Source organism: Mustela erminea, chromosome 16, assembly GCF_009829155.1.
Source record: "Mustela erminea isolate mMusErm1 chromosome 16, mMusErm1.Pri, whole genome shotgun sequence".
Lineage (NCBI taxonomy): Eukaryota > Metazoa > Chordata > Mammalia > Carnivora > Mustelidae > Mustela > Mustela erminea.
The window spans coordinates 63,249,079-63,271,352 of NC_045629.1; positions in this window are offsets into that span (position 1 = coordinate 63,249,079).

Here is a 22,274-nt window from a genome sequence, read left to right on the forward strand (position 1 = left end):
AATAAAAATAAAAATTACTACAATTCAAAATAATTTAAGGTAAATGGCCTAGGCCACTTAAAATAAAAAGTTACAAAATAAAATATAACCCAAAATATCTCTGTATCCTTTTCAGCCAGAGTGGCTTCTAAGTGCTATTCAATTATACCAGAATAGGTATGCTAATAAAATTTATCCCAACCATTTCCTATCAAAGCATCCAGGTGACACCAATTTCCAATCATTTCTGGTTAAATAAGAACCTCAAGAGGAGGAGTAAATCTGTTTTTCTGTATTTACTGAAATGGAAGAGCTCCTGTTTTGGTTTTGTTTTTCCCTTTGGGAAGGCAAAAAACCCACAAAGGTAATCATATATGAAACTAGTTTTCTCTGCCTTTTTTTGGTACTTTAAAAAATTAAACTACAGTGAATTCTGAGAAATGCCATTACTCATCAAGAGGAGTGAAGAAAATTGCAAAACTGTCTGCCATATTTATCATACCACCTGTTTTGTATTCTCACTACCCAGGAAAAAGAGAAAAATAGACTGGACATTTCCAGGAAGAGCCAGGCTGAAATTAACCATAGTAAGTCTCCTTTCCTCCGAGACAGACCTATTCTAGTTTTTAAGTTTGGGTTCAGTTACATCTTTGCCTCTTCTGCTTCTTCCTATCAAACTACACTTCATACTCTCTGTCATTATTTATCTGTCTCCACTAGACTGATCTCTTCGGAAAGGAGGGGCAAGTTTCGGTCATTTTTCTTTTTGGCAGCATTTATTAGAGTGCCTGGCAAAGAATGGGAATGTGACAATGTTTGTTGACTGATTGACTGATTGATGAACCAAATTAATGAAGTGCAGCAGAAATTAATAAAGGTGACCTTGAGGTTTGTGAAGTGTTTTTAGAAGGGACATCTTGGCATTAAAAAAAAGGTACTATTCTTGTGACAACTCTTGATAGGATATGTTCTATTGTTCTAAATCATCTTAGCCGACATAGCTAATTGTAAGACTTTTTAAAAAGAACTACTGATCTCCAAAGAGGCTGTGCCAACCTGCATTCCCACCAACAGTGTAAGAGGGTTCCCCTTTCTCCACATCCCCTCCAACACATGTTGTTTCCTGTCTTGTTAATTTTGGCCATTCTAACTGGTGTAAGGTGATATCTCAATGTGGTTTTAATTTGAGTCTCCCTGAGGGCTAGTGATGATGAACATTTTTTCATGTGTCTGAGAGCCATTTGTATGTCTTCATTGGAGAAGGTGCAGCCTGTTTGGAGAACAGTGTGGAGATTCCTCAAGAAATTAAAAATAGAACTTCCCTATGACCCTGCAATTGCACTTCTGGGTATTTACCCCAAAGATATAGATGTAGTGAAAAGAAGGGCCATCTGTACCCCAATGTTTATAGCAACAATGGCCATGGTCACCAAACTATGGAAAGAACCAAGATGCCCTTCAATGGACGAATGGATAAGGAAAATGTGATCCATATACACTATGGAGTATTATGGCTCCATCAAAAAGGATGAATACCCAAATTTTGTAGCAACATGGACAGGACTGGAAGAGATTATGCTGAGTGAAATAAGTCAAGCAGAGAGAGTCAATTATCATATGGTTTCACTTATTTGTGGAGCATAACAAATAGCATGGAGGACATGGGGAGTTAGAGAGGAGAAGGGAGTTGGGGGAAATTGGAAGGGGAGGTGAATCATGAGAGACTATGGACTCTGAAAAACAATCTGAGGGGTTTGAAGTGGTGGGGGGGTGGGAAGTTGGGGTACCAGGTGGTAGGTATTATAGAGGGCACGGATTGCATGGAGCACTGGGTGTGGTGAAAAAATAATGAATACTGTTATGCTGAAAAGAAATAAATTAATTAAAAAAAAGAAAAAAAAAGAACTACTGAAATGCTTTTGAACTCTGCAAAGTTATTAGAAGAAGCAGCATTGAAGAGACCACCTGCTATCCCTCATGCATACTGAAATGTTGGTGGTCATATCTCAAAAGACACCTTATGAACTTTAAGACTTGACCTACAGGTATATTTTTTCTATAATTCCTAAAGGAGTTTTTCTATTTAAGAGACCGTGTTCATAACTAATCTCAGTTTTTTGAGCACAGAAGCAGCCCTAAAACTTTTCATTAAAATAACATCAGCAAGTCAGAAAGGAGTGTTTTTTTTTTTAACAGAGTAAATTTTAAAAGACAAATGTGAGAAGAAATTTCTTTCCTTCTCCATCAACTCTTTATGAATCTAAGCATTGAGACGCCCTTCTGACTAGATTGTCCTTTTAAGTGGCTCTTGTCTGAGTCCTCTTAAATTAGTCTATTCACTCTCCACAGGTTAAGCCTCACTATCTCCTGAGGAGCTTGTTAAAAATACAGATGTCAAGACTCTTGTTTATGGTGACAAAGGGATGGACTTAGATGGACATTTCAATATTTCTGCACTTCAAAGTTTTTTATTCTTTGCATTATTCTAAAAAGAAAAAGAAAAAAAAAAGTATCTCAGGATGGCTTGCCAAACTAAATCTCTGTTCTTATTATTTCTAACCAATAAAACAATTTCTTCCTGATTCAGTTTGGGAAGTTTATAGGTTTCTAGGAATGCATCCATTTCATCTAGGTTGCTTGACTTATTGGCATATAACTGTTGATAATAATTTATGATGATTGTTTCTATTTCCTTGGTGTTAGTTGTGATATCTCCCTTTTCATTCATAATTTTATTAATTTGGGTCCTCTCTCTTTTCTTTTGGATTAATTTGGCCAATGGTTTATTGATCTTATTGATTCTTTCAAAAAGCCAGCTTCTAGTTTCATTGATGTGTTCTACTGTATCTCTAGTTTCTATCTCATTGATTTCTGCTCTAATCTTGATTATTTCCCTTCTTGTGTGTGGGGTTGGCTAAATTTGTTGTTGATTCTCCATTTTTTTAAGGTATAAAGAGAGCTGGTGTATTCTAGATTTTTCAGTTTTTTTTTGAGGGAGGCTTGAATGGCTACATATTTCCTCCTTAGGACTGCCTTTGCTGTATCCCATAGATTTTGGACCAAAGTATCTTTATTCTCATTGGTTTCCATGAATTGTTTAACTTCTTCTTTGATTTCCTGGTTGATCCAAACATTCTTTTTTTTTTTTAAGATTTTTAAAATTTTATTTATTTGACAGACAAAGATTACAAGTAGGCAGAGAGGCAGAGAAAGAGAGGGGGAGAAGCAGGCTCCCTGCTGAGCAGAGAGCCCAATGAAGGGCTCGATGCCAGGACCCTGAGATCATGACCTGAGCTGAAGGCAGAGGCTTAACCCACTGAGCCACCCAGGTGCCCCTGATCCAAACATTCTTAAGCAAGGTGATCCTTAGCTTCCAAGTGTTTGAATTCCTTCCAAACTTTTTCTTGTGGTTGAGTTTCAGTTTCAAAGCATGTGGTCTGAGAATATGTAGGGAATAATCTCAGTCTTTTGGTATCGGTTGAGCCCTGATTTGTGACCCAGTATGTGGTATATTCTGGTGTAAGTTCCATGTGCACTTGAGAGGAATGAGTATTCTGTTGTTCTAGGGTGGAATGTTCAATATATATCTTTGAGGTCCATGTCCAATGTGTCACTCAATGCTCTTCTTTCTTTATTGATTTTCTGGTTGGATGATCTGTCTATTACTGAGAGTGGTGTGTTAAGATCCCCTACTACTAATGTATGCATATCAATATGACTGTTTACCTTGATTAACAATTGTCTTATGTAATTGGCTGCTCCTGTATTGGGGGCATAAATATTTACAATTTTTAGATCTTCTTGGTGGATAAACCCTTTAAGAATGATGTAGTGTCCTTCTTTATCTCTGACTATAGTCTTTAGTTTAAAATCTAATTTATCTGATATGAGAATCACTACCCCAGCTTTCTTTTAAGCCCATTGGCATGAAAGATGTTTCTCCATCCCTTCACTTTTAGTCTGGATGTATCCTTAGGTTCAAAATGGGTCTCTTGTAGACAACATATGGATGGTCCTGTCATTTTATTCACTCTGCAACCCTGTGCTGTTTTATGGAAGCATTTAGGCCGTTCACGTTGAGAGTGATTATTGAAAGATAAGTTTTTATTGACATCATGTTGCCTGTGAAGTCCTTGTTTCTATAGATTGTCTCTGTAATTTTCTGTTCTATGACACTCTTGGGTCCTTTCTTCGTTTATTGAACCCCTCTTAGTATATCTTGTAGTGTCAGTTTGGTGGTCACATACTCTTTTTTTTTTTTATTTTTTTTTTATTTGACAGACAGAGATCACAAGTAGGCAGAGAGGCAGGCGGAGAGAGAAGAGGAAGCAGGCTCCCCGCTGAGCAGAGAACCCAATGTGGGGCTCGATCCCAGGACCCTGGGATCATGACCTGAGCCGAAGGCAGAGGCTTTAACCCACTGAGCCACCCAGGCGCCCCGGTCACATACTCTTTTAAACCTGGCTGGTCTTGCAAGCTCTTTATCTCTCCATCCATTTTGAATGACAACCTTGTTGTCCATCTTGCTGGATAAAGTATTCTTTGCTGCATGTTCTTCTCATTTAGTGCCTTGAATATGTCTTGCCAGCCCTTTCTGGCTTGCCAGATTTCTGTGGACGGATCTGATGTTATTCTGATGGACCTTCCTCTGTACATAAGGAATCTCTTACCCCTAGCTGTTCTTAACAGCTCCTGTCTAAAATTATGGTTCATCAGTTTAACAATCAGGTGTCTCAAGGTCTTTCTAGATTCTATGATCTTGGGGGGATGATCTTTCTGCATCTAGGACATGAATGCCAGTTCCATTCCCCAGATTGGGAAAATTTTCATGGAGAATTTGTTCATCTATACCTTCTAGTTTTCTTCTCCCTCTCAGGGATCCTATTCGGACATTGGGATGTTTCATGGCATCATTTATTTCCCTAATTCTGTTTTCTGGTTTCTAAGCTCTTTGTTCCAGGCTTCCTCCTAATCCTTTATCTCTATCACTTTGTCCTCTAGATCACTAATTCTATCTTCTGCCACGGTTACCCTAGCTGTTAGAGAATTTAGATAAGATTGGATCTCATTGATAGCATTTTTAACTTCTTCCTAGGCAGCTTTCACTTCTGCCCTAATCAATTCCATGCTGTCATTAATGATTTTCTCCAACCTAGCCATTGCCTGGGTAATTGTTACCCTGAATTCCCTTTCCAACATACTGTTAATGTCCGTACCCAGTAGCTCTAATGGAGAGTCCACAGTCTCTGAATTTTTCTTCTGAGGCATTCCTCCTCTTAGTCATTTTGGTGAGAGGTGGTTGAGGGGATGTGTAGCTGACTGAACCTATCAACCGTGACCCAGGCAAAGTGCACCCTGGAACACTTCTGAGCAATCAGAACAAGATACTTTTCCAATTGAACTTTCTTTTGGCATCTTTTTCCTTTAACTTAACTTTCTCAGAGTGACTCAATTTGTGTTCAGTTTTTTTTTTTAATTTGATTAACACTATGTTGCTACTGACATCTGATTTTGGTTTTACTATAAGGCTATGGTCTCTGGAGACAGATAAAACAAAAGCAAAAATAAACTGTTGGGACTACCCCAAACTAAAAAGCTTTTGCACAGCAAAGGAAACCATCAATAAAGTTAAAAGGCAATGTATTGAATGGAAGAAGATATTTGCAAATGATATATTCCATAAGGAGTTAATATCAAAATATACAAGGAACTCAGACAACTCAACACCAAAGATCAAATAATGCAATTAAAAAATGGGCAGGGGGGCACTTGGGTGGCTCAGTCAGTTAAGTTTCTGCCTTCAGCTCAGGTCATGATCCTGGTGTCCTAGGCTTGAGCACCAGGTTGGGCTCTGCACTCAGCAAGGAGCCCGCTTCTCCCTCTCCCTCTGTCCCTCCTCACTCATGCTTACTCTCTTTCTCTCTCTCTCTCTATCAGATAATAAAATCTTTAAAAAATAAAAAATTAAAAATAGGCAGAAAGCCTGAACAGACAATTTTCTAAAGAAGAAATACAGATGGCCCACAGACACATGAAAAGATGCTCAACATAATTAATAATCAGGGAAATGCAAATCAAAACCACAATGAGATATCACCTTACACATGTCAGAATGGCTAACATCAAAAACACAGGAAACAAAAGTGTTGATGTGGACGAAGAGAAAAAGGAACCCTGGTGCACTGTGGTAGGAATGTAAATTGGTGTGGCTACTCTGGGAAACAGTATGGAGTTTCTTCAAAAAATAAAAAAAAAAACAAAAATAACACACAATCGAATCATTCTGCTTCTGGGTATTTATCTGAAGAAAATGGAAACACTAATTTAGAAAGATATATACATCTCTATGTTTATTGCAACAGTATTTACAATAGCCATGATATAGAAGGAACTAATAGATGAATGGATAAAGAAGATACAGTACACACACACACACACACACACACACACACACACACACACTGTCTCTGTCTCTCTCTCTCTCTCTCTGTCTCACAGGAATATTATTCAGCTTTGAAACAGAATGAAATCCTGCCATTCAGGACAGTATGGATGGAACTAGAGGGTATTATGCCAAATAAAATAAATCAGAGAAAGGCAGATGACATATTATTTCACTTATATGTGGAATCTCAAAGCAAAACAAACAGTAACAACAACAACCACAAAAACAGAAGAAGACTCATAAATACAAAGCACTGGTTGTTGGCTAGAGAGGAGAGGGGTGGGGTGATGGGTGAAAGAGGAATTAAGATGTGTAAGCTTCCAGTTACAAAATAAATAAGTCATGGGAATGAAAAGCAGAGCATAGGAATATGGTCAGCAATATTGCAACAATTTATGGTGACAGATGGTGATTAGCACTGCATAGTCTATGGAATTGTCAAATCACTAGGTTGTACACTTGAAACTAGTATAACATTCATTGTATGCCAACTGTACTTTCATCATAAAAAAGAAAGAATAAAATTAATAATGAGGATAAGAATATTTTATTTCACCAACTGCAAGAGTCACATCTCTCATATTTTAAGATGGCTGAAACCGAGCCGCATCTTTCAGTTGACAGCATTTTATAATCTCTCTTAGAGAGACATCAGCTGTGACATGGTTAGAATTACCTGTACCTGCATTCATGGTGTCAGGGTCAAAACTTGTTGAATGGGTGCCAATGGCGTCGAAGGAAATTCTGGAGACAGAAGAGGATTGTTAACCACTAGAAACCAATTGTTATTCTGAGTATTGGCAATATTCCTAGAGCCAGAGTTAAAGAATGTTAACTACATAATTACAAAGTCACGTTAGTGTGCTGCTTGTTAAAGGCTTTTCATGATATTATGGATTATTTTAGGAAAGGCTTCACCACCAAGAGTCTTCCCAGCACAAAGGTTTTTATGTGGAATAACTTGGGTATTGATTGATGACTCTGAGTTAAAAAGTGATAAAGAGTAGGACTCTGGGTTTTGAAGTAGTTGTAGGAATACCTTAACCAATTTATTTCACTGACATTTTCCTTTTTATGTAAGCACAGAGTTGATTTATGATAAAAGAATCTATGTTTAATTAAGCCAAAGCATTCTTCCAATAAATATAATATAAAATTATAAGTGATAAGAATGCCTCAGGTTATGGTTTAATCAGAAGCATTTCTTTCTTTCTCTCTTAGTGGTAATAATGGAAAATAATGTAGTTTCTCACAACTGATGGATTCTTAGATTCTATGAAATGAATTTATAACAATGTGAGCACTTACTGTTTGCTTACAATGTGTCAGGCACGCTTCCAAGCACGTCACATATATTAACTCAAATTATTTCCCACAAAACCCTATGAGATCGGTGCTATCACTATTCTTATTGTACAGAAAAGGAATGAGTCCTCTCTGACGTTTAAGGAGTTTCTTAATTTGTGACTCAGGACACTTTTTTTCTCTGACACTCATTTCCTCATGTGCAAAGTGGGCATCATAAGGGCCCACTTCACGGGGCTGTCGTGAAGATTAAATTAGCTGATTACGCTATTATATTATATTATGCTATTTAGAGCCTAGAAAGGTCTAATAAGACCTCAATCCCATGAATCTTGAATTCTCTTTCTCGGTCACCTACCCAACTTCCATCATCCGCTTCCTTCATAACAGAACCCTGATTTTGTCCAGATGATCTACCATCTCCCCCAAGGAGCCCTTGTTCCTCAGTGGAACCCAATTTATGTGAACTGTAATAGTAACATATGGTTATTTTAAGCTACTCATGGTACCATTCTCCATGCTAATGACGGGTTTACCTAGAACACAGGGCTAAGCCAATCAGATCAGGACATTACCCTAGCAGCAAGGAAATGGCATAGGCATTTGACCCAATGGGCATGAAGAAAAGTTCCTGAGTTCTGAAAAGGTCTTAGAAAAATACATTGCTTTTCTTTTGAACATTGTGGGGCCCACAACTGAGCAGCCATTTAGCTACCAGCCTGAGGATGAACTTGGCACGTGGCAAGGGGCAGAATGAAGACATCTATAGAGAAACAGCTGGAGAAGTCAACTCTGCAACCCAACGCAAATTTGATTTCCAATTATTCAGTGAATTCTTTATTATTTAGACTCCCTTGAGTTGAAATTTCCGTTATTTATAGCCAAAAGCATCCTGACAGAATGAATAACTCCAATTACCTTGCTCTTATTGATCCAGGTCCTGTGCTAGACGCTTTGTATACATTATATGCAACCCTGCATCATTATCTTTATTTTTATGGACTCTGAAAAACAATCTGAGGGGTTTGAAGTGGCGGGGGGCTGGGAGGTTGGGGTACCAGCTGGTGGGTATTATAGAGGGCACGTATTGCATGGACCACTGGGTGTGGTGCAAAAACAATGAATACTGTTACGCTGAAAAGAAATTAAATTAAATTTAAAAAATCAACTAAATGGAAGTGAAGGGAGCATAAGCAGAAGGTGGCACAGACAAGATGCAAACTCAGCATTCCTTTCTCTTCTTGCTTCAAAATCAATGATCTTAACTGCCGTATTCTCCTTAAACTTACATCTGATAGAATTTTACAAACTCTTGTTAAAATTTGGCTTTACTCTGTTTTGTGTGAGAGATAATTGCCTTTGCAGAAACTGTTTTTAGTTAAATATTTAACCCAGCTTCATTATATCTACCTTCATATCTTTCCCCAAAGTCATTGTTTTTTTTTTTTTTTTTTGGTTTGTTTGTGTTTTTAAAATGCAGAGCTATCTGCATTTTATTGTTGGCTTAAATGAGTATATCATGGGTGACAGTCTCAAATTCCTCCTGGACCCAGAGAAGTAATGAATGAAATGATCAGGGATGGCTTGTTCCATTAGTGTTTCCTGCTTTTCTCATGCCCTCTCTCCATCTCTAGGTACAGTTTCAGTGGAAATACTCATGGAGTGCTTGAGCTGGACTCAAGCAGTTGTCCACCCCCAGACATCCCTGGGGTTATAGGTCATATAGTTGTCATTCATTATTTCTCAACTCCCTGAGATTCAGAGTGGAGTTTTCAGAAGTCAGCTGTTCTTCAACAGACATATAAACTATAATTGGTTCCACTAAGATAGAAACATATAGCTATATTTAAAGAATCAATAGTCTCAGTCAATTATTAAAGTAGGTTAATAGCTACATAGTGTCCAAGGACTAATGCCATATATGCAGTGATCCATAGCCTGCTTTAATTATAATTGGTCTAGGTCCTTAAAGCACAGGACACTGTCTAGATGAAGCATGTAATAACTTCATGATGATGAAAAGTAATGTGTATATACAAGGATAGTGAGAAAAAAATCAAGTGATTAAAAGAGAAAAAAATAGCTGATCACAGAAAATATACTTTCATAGAATTTTAAGGTTGAGAAGGTATCTGCTTCTTTTTGTCCCAGTTTAGTGATTTTTCCTGAGTCTCAAGGTTTCAGGATTTCAGGTACCAGAAATTCAATCAGGTAGGTGGTTAAGGAGACCAGTCTGAAAGGCCCAAAGAGAGGCAATTGGTAGGAAACCACGCATAGATATTTATTATGATGATGCGAAGTGTTGAGAATATGCAGTTTGAAAAGAACTGAATGCCACAGTTTAGGACATACTAGAATAATGTAAAGTCTAGGAATCTGAATTAATGGAGAAGATTGGTGTGGTGTAATAAAGGCCTAGACCCCTTGCTATAAGGTGAGACAACTCTGAACAATCATTCTAGCTCTAGAACTCCCATGGTGTTGGCCAACATCTCTGTTGTTACTCCATTACAGTTCAGCAGTTCTCTGCTCAACCAACTTCTGTCCCTCTTGTAGATGTCATTTCCAAGTTTACTCCCTGATAAGCTTTCTGCACCAAAATCTTCTTGATCTGTTTTCCAGGTAGCTGAACCCAAGACACCTCTCTTCTGCCATTGTGTAGCTAGAAAATGGCAAAGCCTGTAGCAGTATGTAGCATGAGTGAAAAATAAACCTTCATCGTGTGAAGCCATTAATATTTGGGGTTAATGTACCATCACAGCCTATCTTTGTGTATCTTAACTAATAAATACACTCACAACGTCATCCATGTCCTCGGTGTTCCTGATGGCCTCCTACTAGCTTCGTCCAAGTTCCTATCTTCAGGACACTTTCAAGATAAGTCCACTGGGCTTTGCCAGTCCCAAAACAAGAACACAAAGGTTAAGTAATAAAGCCTTTATATATGTAACTCTACCCCAAGACTTAAAATACTTTTGGCTGTAAATTTCTCTGAGAATAGTATAGTGAATATATTTAATAGATGATACCACTTCAGGTCAATGAAGTATTGATGGACTCTCTTTTCCTGTTCTACACTCTTGGGTTCGCCCAAATCTATTGGGAGTAGGTGGACAAGTGGAGAAGAGGGGAAGACTAAAGCAATCGGCTTCCTAATGTCTCATGCTTACGGAGTCTGGCAGTCAGAGTTTCTTCCCAAGTCATCCACAGGGAGAAGTCTGGTGGCCCATTTGCCTGGATGTGGCGGCAGACCATGTAACTCTTCCCAAGTTTTGCAATAGGGATGAATTCCTGAATTTCTAAGCAGTACAGGTGGGACATTATGACTTTATATATCTAATTTGTTCCTTGTATCACATAAAAGAGAAATAAGAAAGCACTTATAGCTTCATTAGGGTAGTCCTAGAGGATGTACCCTCTCTCCTTTGCCCCAATAAGTACACCCTCTGCACACAATCTCCCTTGTGTAGCCTTGGTCAAGCCAAGATGCAGTCTCTAGAAATTCCATTTTTTTCCACACAAGAAGCACTACCTTTTCCAGTGGAAGTTTTGGCTCTTTAGTCCTCCTTATGTTTTGTAAATCCCTGCAATTTAGTTTTTTCCTAGGTGTGAATGATTGCTCCAAAGTGGGCATATTGGGAATATCAAGCTCATGAGATTCTTTGATTCTCATACAGTTTCTCCACCAGATATATAACTGGCTTCTATGGGAGTTATTTAAAATCAAGCACATCTTGCCACATGGAGTCATTAAGAAGAGAGTCTTCATGTGAATCTGACTTTGATTTCTCTCCTTGTGAAATAATAACCAAGAGATTATTGGATGAAAGGTGTTTGACTCCTTCCTGATAACACTGTTAAGGCTCATATTAAGCAAAATGGTTCTGAGCTATGTGAAACAACTAATATAAACCCTAAAGAGACTTGCTATTATTTTTTAAAATGTTCAAATCTTCCCTTTGATGAGGTTTTGAGAACACATGGCTATTTCAGGAACAAATATGTACATGACTGAGAAGAAGAAAAGGCAACTGGGCTACAAAATTTTCATTTTTCCTTTGGTTTTTTAGTAAGTTTAAAAAATAATTACAATTTCTATTTATTGAGCAGTTGCTATGTGCCAGGAAGTTTGTACACACTCTACTATTAAGCATTCAGAATGATCCTGTTTTTACAGATGGGAAACACCAGAGGTTAGTTAAATTCCTTAAGATCACTCTGTTACTCATAGTACTCAGCAGAGAGAGGATTTAAAACCATGTCTTTCTGATCCTCTAGCCAATTGTTCTCACCATGACACCTACTCACTCTCTGTAATGAATAAAAATTCGTGGAAATCACTTATCCTCTAGAGATTTCATTACTGATGTCTACATTAAATGGAAATGCAAGTTGTTTCTGAATGTGAGAAGTACACTTAGAGTTACCCAAACCTGGAGCAACTTACTTCAAAACTATCTTTGGAATGTCATGAGATAGAGGAATATGTACAAAAAGGGGTACAGACAAAAATCTGAGAGTCCTATCTGGACAAATACCATCAATAGCATAATAACTTTCACTTATCGAGCCCTTCTTATGTGGCTGGCATTGTTCTAAAGGGTTCTTATGAACTGTCTAATTTAATTCTCAGGATAACCCTAGCAGACAAGAACTTATTATTATTCCCGTTTTAAAGATGAGAGAACAGAGAGTCAGAGGTCGAATTAACTTGTCCCAAAGTCATCTAGTGACTAAGTGCTGGAACCAGAAATTGAACTTGAGTGGTATAACTCCAAGAGTGTGCCCTTAGTTAGAAGGAGCTTCTGTAGAATAATTGTACAAAGGCATCAAAGACAATTTAAAAGTTCTTCTGGATACATAATAAAGAAGATTAAAGTATTTGTTGGGCAAGCAGAAAGAACAAGTAACAACAAGAGAGTCTGAGGATTCTGGATAAGGGTTGACCAGGGATAAATCCCTGATCAGCCTGGAACTGGTTTTTCTTCCTGTATATGAATTGAATCAAATCATTGCTCTTTTGAGAATGTTCCTCATATTTGATGTAAAACAAAACAAAACAAAACAAAACAAAAAAAAACAAAAACAGGGGCGCCTGGGTGGCTCAGTGGGTTAAGCCGCTGCCTTTGGCTCAGGTCATGATCTCAGGGTCCTGGGATCGAGTCCCGCATCGGGCTCTCTGCTCAGCAAGGAGCCTGCTTCCTCCTCTCTCTGCCTGCCTCTCTGCCTACTTGTGATCTCTCTCTGTCAAATAAATAAATAAAATCTTTAAAAACAAAAACAAAAACAAAAACAAAAATAAAAACAAAACAGAGAATCAACTATAATCAGACACTCCATTTTCCAAACCAAGATTTTGTTGAAAGGATACATCGGTTCTACTTAGCTCCTGATGGTCTGGCGATCCCAGAGTCCCCAGGATTACCCTTATAAAGCTTTTTTATATCTTCCTGGGAACTCTCAACTGTGAGTCAGGAGTCAAGAGGTTTATTCCTGCTGGGAAAAGAAGAAGTGCTCCTCCTAGGCTTCCGTCCAGAAAAGAGCACTCTAGGTATGTCTTGGGAGGAGGGTTAGGGGAAGGAAACTGGAGGGCTGTACCACTTTAACATTTTGGGCGATACCCTCCAATGGTGGGCTCCTGCTTTAAAAGTCCATACTCAATGCTGCAGCCAGAGTGTTTACTAAAATACAAATCTGATCACATTCCTTTCCTGCTTCCAGCCTCACAGGGGCTCAGATTTCCCTTTGCATAGAGTCCAATACCAGAGATGAAATCCCAAGCTCTGTTTTACTCGACTCCTGCTGACTTCTGCAGGCACATCTCTCACCTCTCCCTTCTCACACTCCTCAGTCTGGCCACAGCTCTCTCTCTCTGGACTTTCCTGGACATGCCTTGCTGTCTTTTGTATCTGGGATTTTGCACTTGCACTTTCTGCATCGAACAATCTTGGTAACTCCTAATGCATTTTTTAAAGGCTAGACTTTACCTATGAACAGCTCAGAGAAGTTTGTTTTCTCTTATTCGCTCATGCACTCTCCAAATATTTATTAATCACCCACCCTGTGCTAGGAGCTACTGAATGCTGAGGCATGGATTTTGTGCCAGCACCTAAGATGCCTCCTCATAACACCCATACTCAGCCTTATATACTTGTCACATCGTATTGTATTTGCTTTTTATGTAAAATTTCTGCCCCTAGGCTGAGAGTAGCACCTGGGAACAACCAATGTCTTATTTATAGTTTTGTTGCAACACCCAGCTCAATGCTTGACATATAGAGTAGCTATTCAGAAATATTTCTAGGATGAACGGATGAATGAAGTATTTCTTTTCGAATCCTTTCTTCACCCTTGGGACACAAAACAGATTTTGTTCGCAATTAATCTGAAACTAACTTTCTTTCTTTCTCTCCTTCTTTTTCCTTTCTTTTCTTCCTTCCTTCCTTCCTGTTAGGTTGACAGGTTCCCTTCACCTCAGCAGAAGCCTGAACACTTGCCCTCAAGGTAAACCATGGTCGTCTGTCTGGAATATGTAGCCAGCAATTCCTGAGGTAACTTCTCTAGCTTCAATTGGTCCAAGAGAGAAAGCCAAAGCTCTTTACCACGTCTCTAGTCCCTTTTCTTACTGTAATTTATCTTGAAAGGGTACTGACAAAGCCAATTTCAGGGTGAGGAAGTATGCAATTGTGCACACACTGAAAATAGGGGCATGGTTTTCTGTATGGAATCTCGCCTTTATGTTTCAGAAGCCTTTTATTCCATTTTGCTAAATACCCATGAGGTTCCCAGGGAGAAAATCTTGATTTACAGCTGGCTTTCAGCTTCTGCTCTGCCTCCTTAGTTGGTCTTGGCATTGACACAGCAAGCATATGGTAAAATTCAATAAATATTTGTTGAATTGAATTATCTTAGTGGTAAGGGAAATGAACCCTGGAGAACCCCACAAAGCCACAGTGGTTAAGAGGTTTATTTGTGTTTAATCAGTTTAGAACCCTTGGGACTAGAAACACGATGGATAAAATTTAGAAATATCTTGTTGTGTTCTTTCCCTCATTGTCTTCCTCCTCTTTACGTCTAGCCACAGACAAATCTTACAAGGTAATAAAATAAAGGTATTTCTATGGGCCTGTGAAAACAATTCAGTTGACCTAGATGTGGGTGGTAGTTTGGGGGCTGATCCAATTGCTAATATACTGCGTACATTGTAGAGCCTTAGAATGAAGGCTCATGGGGTCTTCACTCTGATTCTTAGGGACAGGCAATGGTGTTCAAAGAAGCATAAAGGACCAAGGAATCCTATTGCAGCTTTTCTTGCTTATTTATCTCCCTGTATTAGCCAATCACTTATGCTGAAAATGATAACCTAGCAGGAAAAGGAAAAATAAGACAACCAACTCTTCCTTTTTTTTTCAGTTTCCTTACTCATCTTTAATCACCTGTGAGCCTCAAGTATGCGTACCAGTAGAATTATAACAAGAACACGATGAAAACAGTTGAGTTAGCTCTGTGTGGCGCTTGCACTGTTCTGGTAAGAATAGAATACAAGAGCTTGTATGAGCTACAAAGTACAGATTGTGCAATTTCAGTGACTCCACATATGAACTAAATGCTCTTATATTTGCATTTAAAACTCACTGCATGATACAGACAAAAAAGTTCATGCTAATAATTTAAATTTTTAATTTTTCTTGCTGAGAGCAAATGAAGCACCAAATAAGAGCACAACATGACAAGTTGAGAGAGAAGATACAGGAAAAGGGGAAAGCACTGGACTTGAGTACTTTTAACTACACTTTTTTGTATGATTTTTTTAAAAAGTTATATTTTGGGGCACCTGGGTGGCTCAGTGGGTTAAAGGGCTCAGGTCATGATCCCAGGGTCCTGGGATTGAGCCCCGTGTTGGGCTCTCTGCTCAGCAGGGAGCCTGCTTCTACCTCTCTCTCTGCCTGCCTCTCTACCTGTCAAATAAATGAATACAATCTTAAAAAGAAAAAAGTTTATTTTTATTTTTTATTTTTTTTTTAAAGATTGTATTTATTTGTTTGACAGACAGAGATCACAAGTAGGCAGAGAGGCAGGCAGAGGGGGGGAGGGGGAAGCAGGCGCTCTGCTGAGGCTTGATCCCAGGACCTGAGGCAAAGTCTTTAACCCCCTGAGCCACCCAGGAGCCCCTATTATTTATTTTTTGAGATTGAGAGAGAGTGTGTGAGCAAGAGGGGAGGGACAGAGGAAGAAGGAGAGGGTCTCAAGCAGACTCTGAACTGAGCGCAGTCCCAATGTGGAGCTCGATCCTACAACCCTGAGATCATGACCTGAGCTGAAATCAAGAGTTGGATGTTCAGTGGACCGAGCCACTCAGGCGCCCTTCCTGATTTTTAAATGAGACCCCATATTTTCATTTTGCAAATGAAAAATGAAGCTGGCCCAGATTAATAGAATGATGATGTGAATACTCACTCATTCAACAAATATTTCTGGAGTGCCCGTTTGCGACTAAGACTTAGAGATAGATTAGAAAGAGAAGCACAGCTGAGCCTATGGATAGAGGGTAAGAAGCTGAGCCTGGGAAGCACAGATGAGTGTGTGCTTCACATGAGACTCTGGTACAAGTTCAGGAGGCTTCTCATGTTGCCCCTGGGGGACAGCGAGGTGAGCCCACCATGGATACTGTGTGAGCAAGCCTCCATTGTCTTGGTGGAATTGTGTTGTGTCTCCTCATCTGGGATTGGAGTGAGAAACAACTTAGTTGAATCACCAGTGCCTTTTACAGGTTGCCTGGCTTATTCTGGGTTCTACTCTGCTCTTACCATTGGTTGCATTCTGCTGGAGGATGTGTCAGATGTCCCCTATGTTAGCTAAAGGTATCAAGGACTGGGCTACTAGCCTCATTCAGTCCTCCCTAACATATCCTTACAAGGAGCTGGTAGAATTAAGCCCTTAATACCAGGCTCTTAACAAAGGATGGAACCCAGCTTTCTTGAGTTCTTTCTCCTTTAATCTCCCATCCTGGTCAAGAGGTAAGACATGCCTAACTATCTTCCTTCTCTTGGAATGAAAGTAGCTGGTGATGACTATGTCTAGGACTCCTCTTAGATCATGGCTTGACAACTTCAAGACCCCCAACTGCAGCAGCTTACTTTAAAACAAAATTAAAGGAGTTGAGATTGGGTTTGAATCTTCAACCAGATAAGATGAATGTGTCCCCATTCTTACCAATCTGGTCTAAAGATAATTTTCTTCTAGGCTATTTCTCTCCCATTGCTCCTTGATGGCCCATATTCCTCAAAGTTGTTGCATCAGACGTAGGAACTTATATTATTTTGGCTTATACACTTTTGAGGTTTGGTTATTGATAGTGGGAGGGACTACTTTCATTTGCCCAACTGTTTTGTCCTATTGAAATACTTAAAGTAACATTAGAGAGTAAAACTCTCTTGATTGCAGGATTTATTGTTAGAAAAATGGACCTATGTGGCACGTAGGTGGCTCAGTTGAGCATCTGAGTCTTGATTTTGCTTAGGTCTTGACCACAGGGCCGTGAGTTCAAGCTCTGTGATGAGCTCCATCCTGAGCACAGAGCCTGCTTTAAAAAAAAAAAAAGAAAGAAAGAAAGAAAGAAAGAAAGGAAAATGTGCTTATTTTTTGTTAGAATGGTACTTGCTTGATATAAACAAACTTGGCATTCGTTTTTGCTTTCCTCATCTCCCAAACTGAGTTAATTGCAAAATGCACTTAAAAACAACATTTTACAAATGATGTCCCAGGGGAGAGTAAGACAGTCAAAACCTGTCAATAAGCTTTTCCAAAATTCTATTGCTTCATTCATTCATTTAGTCACATATTCAATATTTATTGGGGGCTTGCTGCTTGCTGGGAAGTAGGGTGTATACTGGATTTGATGATGCAAAACAGAGTTTCAGTCTTCATGGAGCTCAGCTCATTGTCCAGTGGGAGGCATGTGAGATTTCCAACTGATCATAAATTTAAGTAATTACAAGATGTGCCTAGTACTACAAAGTAAATGTATAAAAGCCTGCAACGTCATAGAACAGGATGTCAGGAGAAGATTGGTCAGGGAAATTTCTCCTAAGGGTGTGATGAGCTAAAATGCTGAGCTGTTCTAGAGATAGCAACAGCTTTCAACTCTTCCTTTGCATATTTTTGGGTTCATTTTTCCATCATTTCATTTTCTTAGAACAGTTTGTATGGTTGGGGTTGTGGCCAAGGATTCTGGAAAGGAGAAAGTGCAGTGTTCATATTGTAGACTCTCTTCTGTACTGATGGGGTTTGAATTTTGCCTTTTGCAGAGGCATGGCTAGGAGGAAATTGCCTTCCCCTCAAAAGTGTTGGGGGTTTCATGAATACATTAGGAGACCACTGCCTTCTCCCTGTCTGTGGCTGGTATTGCTACATCAATAGAGGCACTTCTTTTTGAGCCTAGATGAATAATTCTTACAAAACATCCAGTTGTTGCTTCCAAATGATTAGAGTTGCACTGAGGAATGTTGTACTTGCTATCCCACATCCTGTACTTTTGCCTTAGTTGTTAAGTGGAAGACAGTTGGTTCTGTCTAGGCCTGGGGCTACTGGATGCTTCTAATGCCAATGGCCTGCCCCTGACTTCTGATTCACCTAACCTTCAAGACAAGGAAATGTCTTCTTCCAGGTTTCTGCAAACCACACTTGACACACTTCCAGCCTCCAGAGAGCACATGCATGAGTTATTAAATTAATAGTATAAATTTATTAGAATAGTATTTGGCACCTAGTATTTGAAAAATAGATATATATAACTACTAAGTAACAAGCAATAAATAAATATCAGTTTAAACTCTGATCATCATTAGTACCATTATTATAAGAGAAAGGGCATTATTACTCTCAGGGAGCAGTGAGACTGGGGACTAAAGACAGAAAAGTAGCCAAGTGGGGGATGGCGTATTGTCCCATGAGCACAGGCAAGTTTTTCCTAGCAGTATTTTAACCTTGCATTCTGCTTGTCCTTGAAGCCCAGATCTCTCCCCACTTCCAGTCCACACACAAAACCATGGGGTCCTGGATCACGTGGCTTCTTTGCTTTCCTAGTGCCACCAGGAGTTGCGGATACTAAGAAAAATTAGCATGGCCTCTGTCTTTAAGGAACTCGTGTCCTAGTGGAGAGGCAGAGAAGTAAAGAAGGTAAGTGAATAAAGCAGACCTCATTCTTTCCTTCACGGAACTTGCAGTCTGGAAGAGGAACCAGTGTTAAATAACTAAGCACATGATGAAAATTTTACATAAATCCTATGAAGGTAAGTAGCAAGGTTCAAGAGAGTGAAATACAGGGACACCTAACTTAAAATCGGAGCATCTGGTTAATGAAGACTTCTCTGAGAAAGTAGAATTTAAGCTGAAGATGGTCTCATTTTTTCCATGAATACATGCTTTGAGGGATGAAGTTTTCTCTATGTATTTCAATGGTTTTATCACACATAAAGTCATAAATATGCGTCATGACCAACCAGGACAAGTCAGCAGACCTACCTCTCTTTGTCCTGGTCCTGGTGCAACGATAGAAATGTTAAAAATGCTCAAAATCTCCAACAAAGTATGAACATTTCTGTCCTACTTTAACCTTTGTCTTCATATGGAGTCCTGTTCTTGAGAAAGAACATGGCTTCTCCCTTGCCCCAAAGCTATGTCAGGTAAACTGCTACTGAATGTACGAGATGGACACTGAATGCTCAGCAATGCTCTTGTGGGGAAGGGTGGATGGAATATTGTAATCAAAGAAGGGAAGATGTGGATATTCAATTATATTTGAGATGTAATTTTGCTTTCATGTCAGAAATATATGGGTTATTTTTTGGCATAGATGTATGTTGCAGTATAGACTTCTGTTGGGAATCTACTCAAATCTCCTTCTCTTAATGAAGGTCTTGTGACCCCCCCCTCTTGATCTTGTCAGTGTCTGGACATAACAGATTCTCAACTAACGTTAGTTTGCTTCTTCTATCCTCTATCTTTAATTCTTCCTTGTATTCTATCTGCACATTCCTTTCCCCTGGATACAACTTATTACTTACAGACCCAGAGAGTGGAAAGGCACCTACAGAGTCATCTAGTCCAAGGGCCTGTAAATTGTATTCTGAGGGTTCCCAGGGTTCCATGGAGGACTGTCAAGGGTGTGAGCAGGTAGCTGGACTGAGAAGACCCAACTCCAGATTCCAGCATTGCCATTTTCGTTCCCTGAGTGCAACCAGAATTACATATAAACGTGCTTTTACAAAAATTTCCAGTGCTGAAACAATGTTTAGAAACCACTAATAGTTCTAGTCTTTGTTTTATAAAAGACGAAATAGCCCCAGAGAGGGGAAATGGCTGGCTCAGGGCCACCTAGGATGTAGAGTGAGACCCCGCTCAAACCTAGGCCTCCAGGCTCATGAGTCAAGGCATTTGGGGCTCTGTTCTCAAATGTTCTGCCTTTGGCCTCCTCCCTATCTCGGGTTTTCTAATGGAGTTTTGCCTTGGGAACATCACAGTTAAGAATTTCTGATTTTATTCACTTAGGATTAAGTGCTCACAGTTGGCTGGATTCCTCAAGATTCTGCTGAATACAGAAATAATTGAGAAATGCCTCCAGACATAAAATAGCAGAAAGTATGGGCAGAATTGAAGTTGAGATGCAATTCAAAAAAGGGCAACACCACCTGGGGAGACGATGTCTGAAACAGACAGTAAGTGAGCAAGACAAATACTAGAAAGCCGGCTGCAAGTATGGCATGGCAATAATGGGTGGAAAAGCATATTTATGTTTGTAATGGGATTCAGTAACAGAAAATAAACAGACTGTTTGGGGTGGGGCACACACACAAAACAACACCAAGCCACAGCATACTGGGGACATTGTCTCTATGGTCTTTGGTAACACTGTTCTTAAAAAAAGGACTGTTCCGTTTTGTTAGCACCACAGCAAAGGAAAGAGATGCCTTGGAGGAAGTTCTGAGAAGAGCAAGGAATGGGAAGGATAATTGGCTTTTGGGGTAAAAGGTAAAAATGTATAATGCTTCTGAGGGACTGTCATAATAGTCTTCCATTACACTGTTAGAAACCGAAGACACCACGTGGGGAATGAAATTACTTGGGTACACAGAGTTTTGGTGGAAAATGACTGTATATGGTCGGAAATACCAAAATAGGTTATACTTGGGGATAAAGTTCTAGTAAAGAGAATCAATTTATCAGCAAACTGAGTCGCCATGCTAGAGGTAGGAACAGCTTCTACTTACAAAGTATAAGATATATACTTATAAAGTATAGGATATATATCTTTCCTCATAACTTTTAGGCGTGGTATGCCTCCAGCCAAACCATTTTTGTTTTCTTCTTGAACATCTTTGTACTCTCGGGAGGGTCTTTGCACCTGCTGATTCTTTTGTCTAGATCAGTAGTTGCCGACTCTTCTCTCACTCCACAGAGATCAGAGTGACTGGGTCTTACTTCCTGTTCAAGTCTCAGCTAAAATGTCATATTCTCTTCTTTGAAAATGAAGTGAGGAGTGGTTAAGTAACATGACAAGTATCACAGTGTCCCACTCCAAACCCTACCTTCCATTTCAATACCGTTTTATTCAATAAGAAATATATATTTCAAAGCAAAATGAGTGTGTTGATATCACAAGAGAGAGAAAAGTAAGAGCCTCTGATCTTAAGTCTAGGAAAACTCAATAAAAAAAGAAGAGTACCTGGTGACCACAAGTCATCATTTGGGATATTTTGAAAAAGGCTTTATGGTAAAAAATGAATGGGACCTTGTGAGAGCCACCAGTTTATACAGAATGTCAAATGGAGAGGCTTTCTATAAATTTTACCAAAATAATTATAAACCAGATCCCCAAGGTCTAATATCATTAGTCTCTGATATAGATTTTGATACTAGGGAGTGGGTTAGGTATTAATAATCATATATATGAATATATATTTATGCATGTTTTATTTTAAAAAACAAGTTCATACAATTGTGGCAGCTGGCAAATCTGAAATCTATAGGGCAGGAAACTGAAGAAAGATTTCTATGTCACAGTTTTTTTTTTTTTTTAAGATTTTATTTATTTATTTGACAGAGAGAGATACAGCGAGAGAGGGAACACAAGCAGGGGGAGTGGAAGAGGGAGAAGCGGCTTCCCAAAGAGCAGGGAGCCTGATGTAGGGCTCGATCCCAGGACCCTGCGATCATGACCTGAGCTAAAGGCAGACGCTTAATGACTGAACTACCCAGGAACCCGAATTTTTTTTTAAGATTAATTTATTTTAGAGAGAGAGAGAGAGAGCAAGTGGGGGAGGAGCAGAGGGAGAGAATCTTTAAGCAGATTACCTACTGAGTGTGGAGCCCAACTCAAGTCTCCATATCCTACAACCCTGAGATCATGACCTGAGATGAAATTGAGAGTTGATGCACAACAGACTGAACCACCCAGGCCCCCCCACCCCATGTTGCAGTTTTATTATTTTTTTCCATTTTTTATTATGTTATGCTAGTCGCCATACAGTACATCATTAGATTTTGA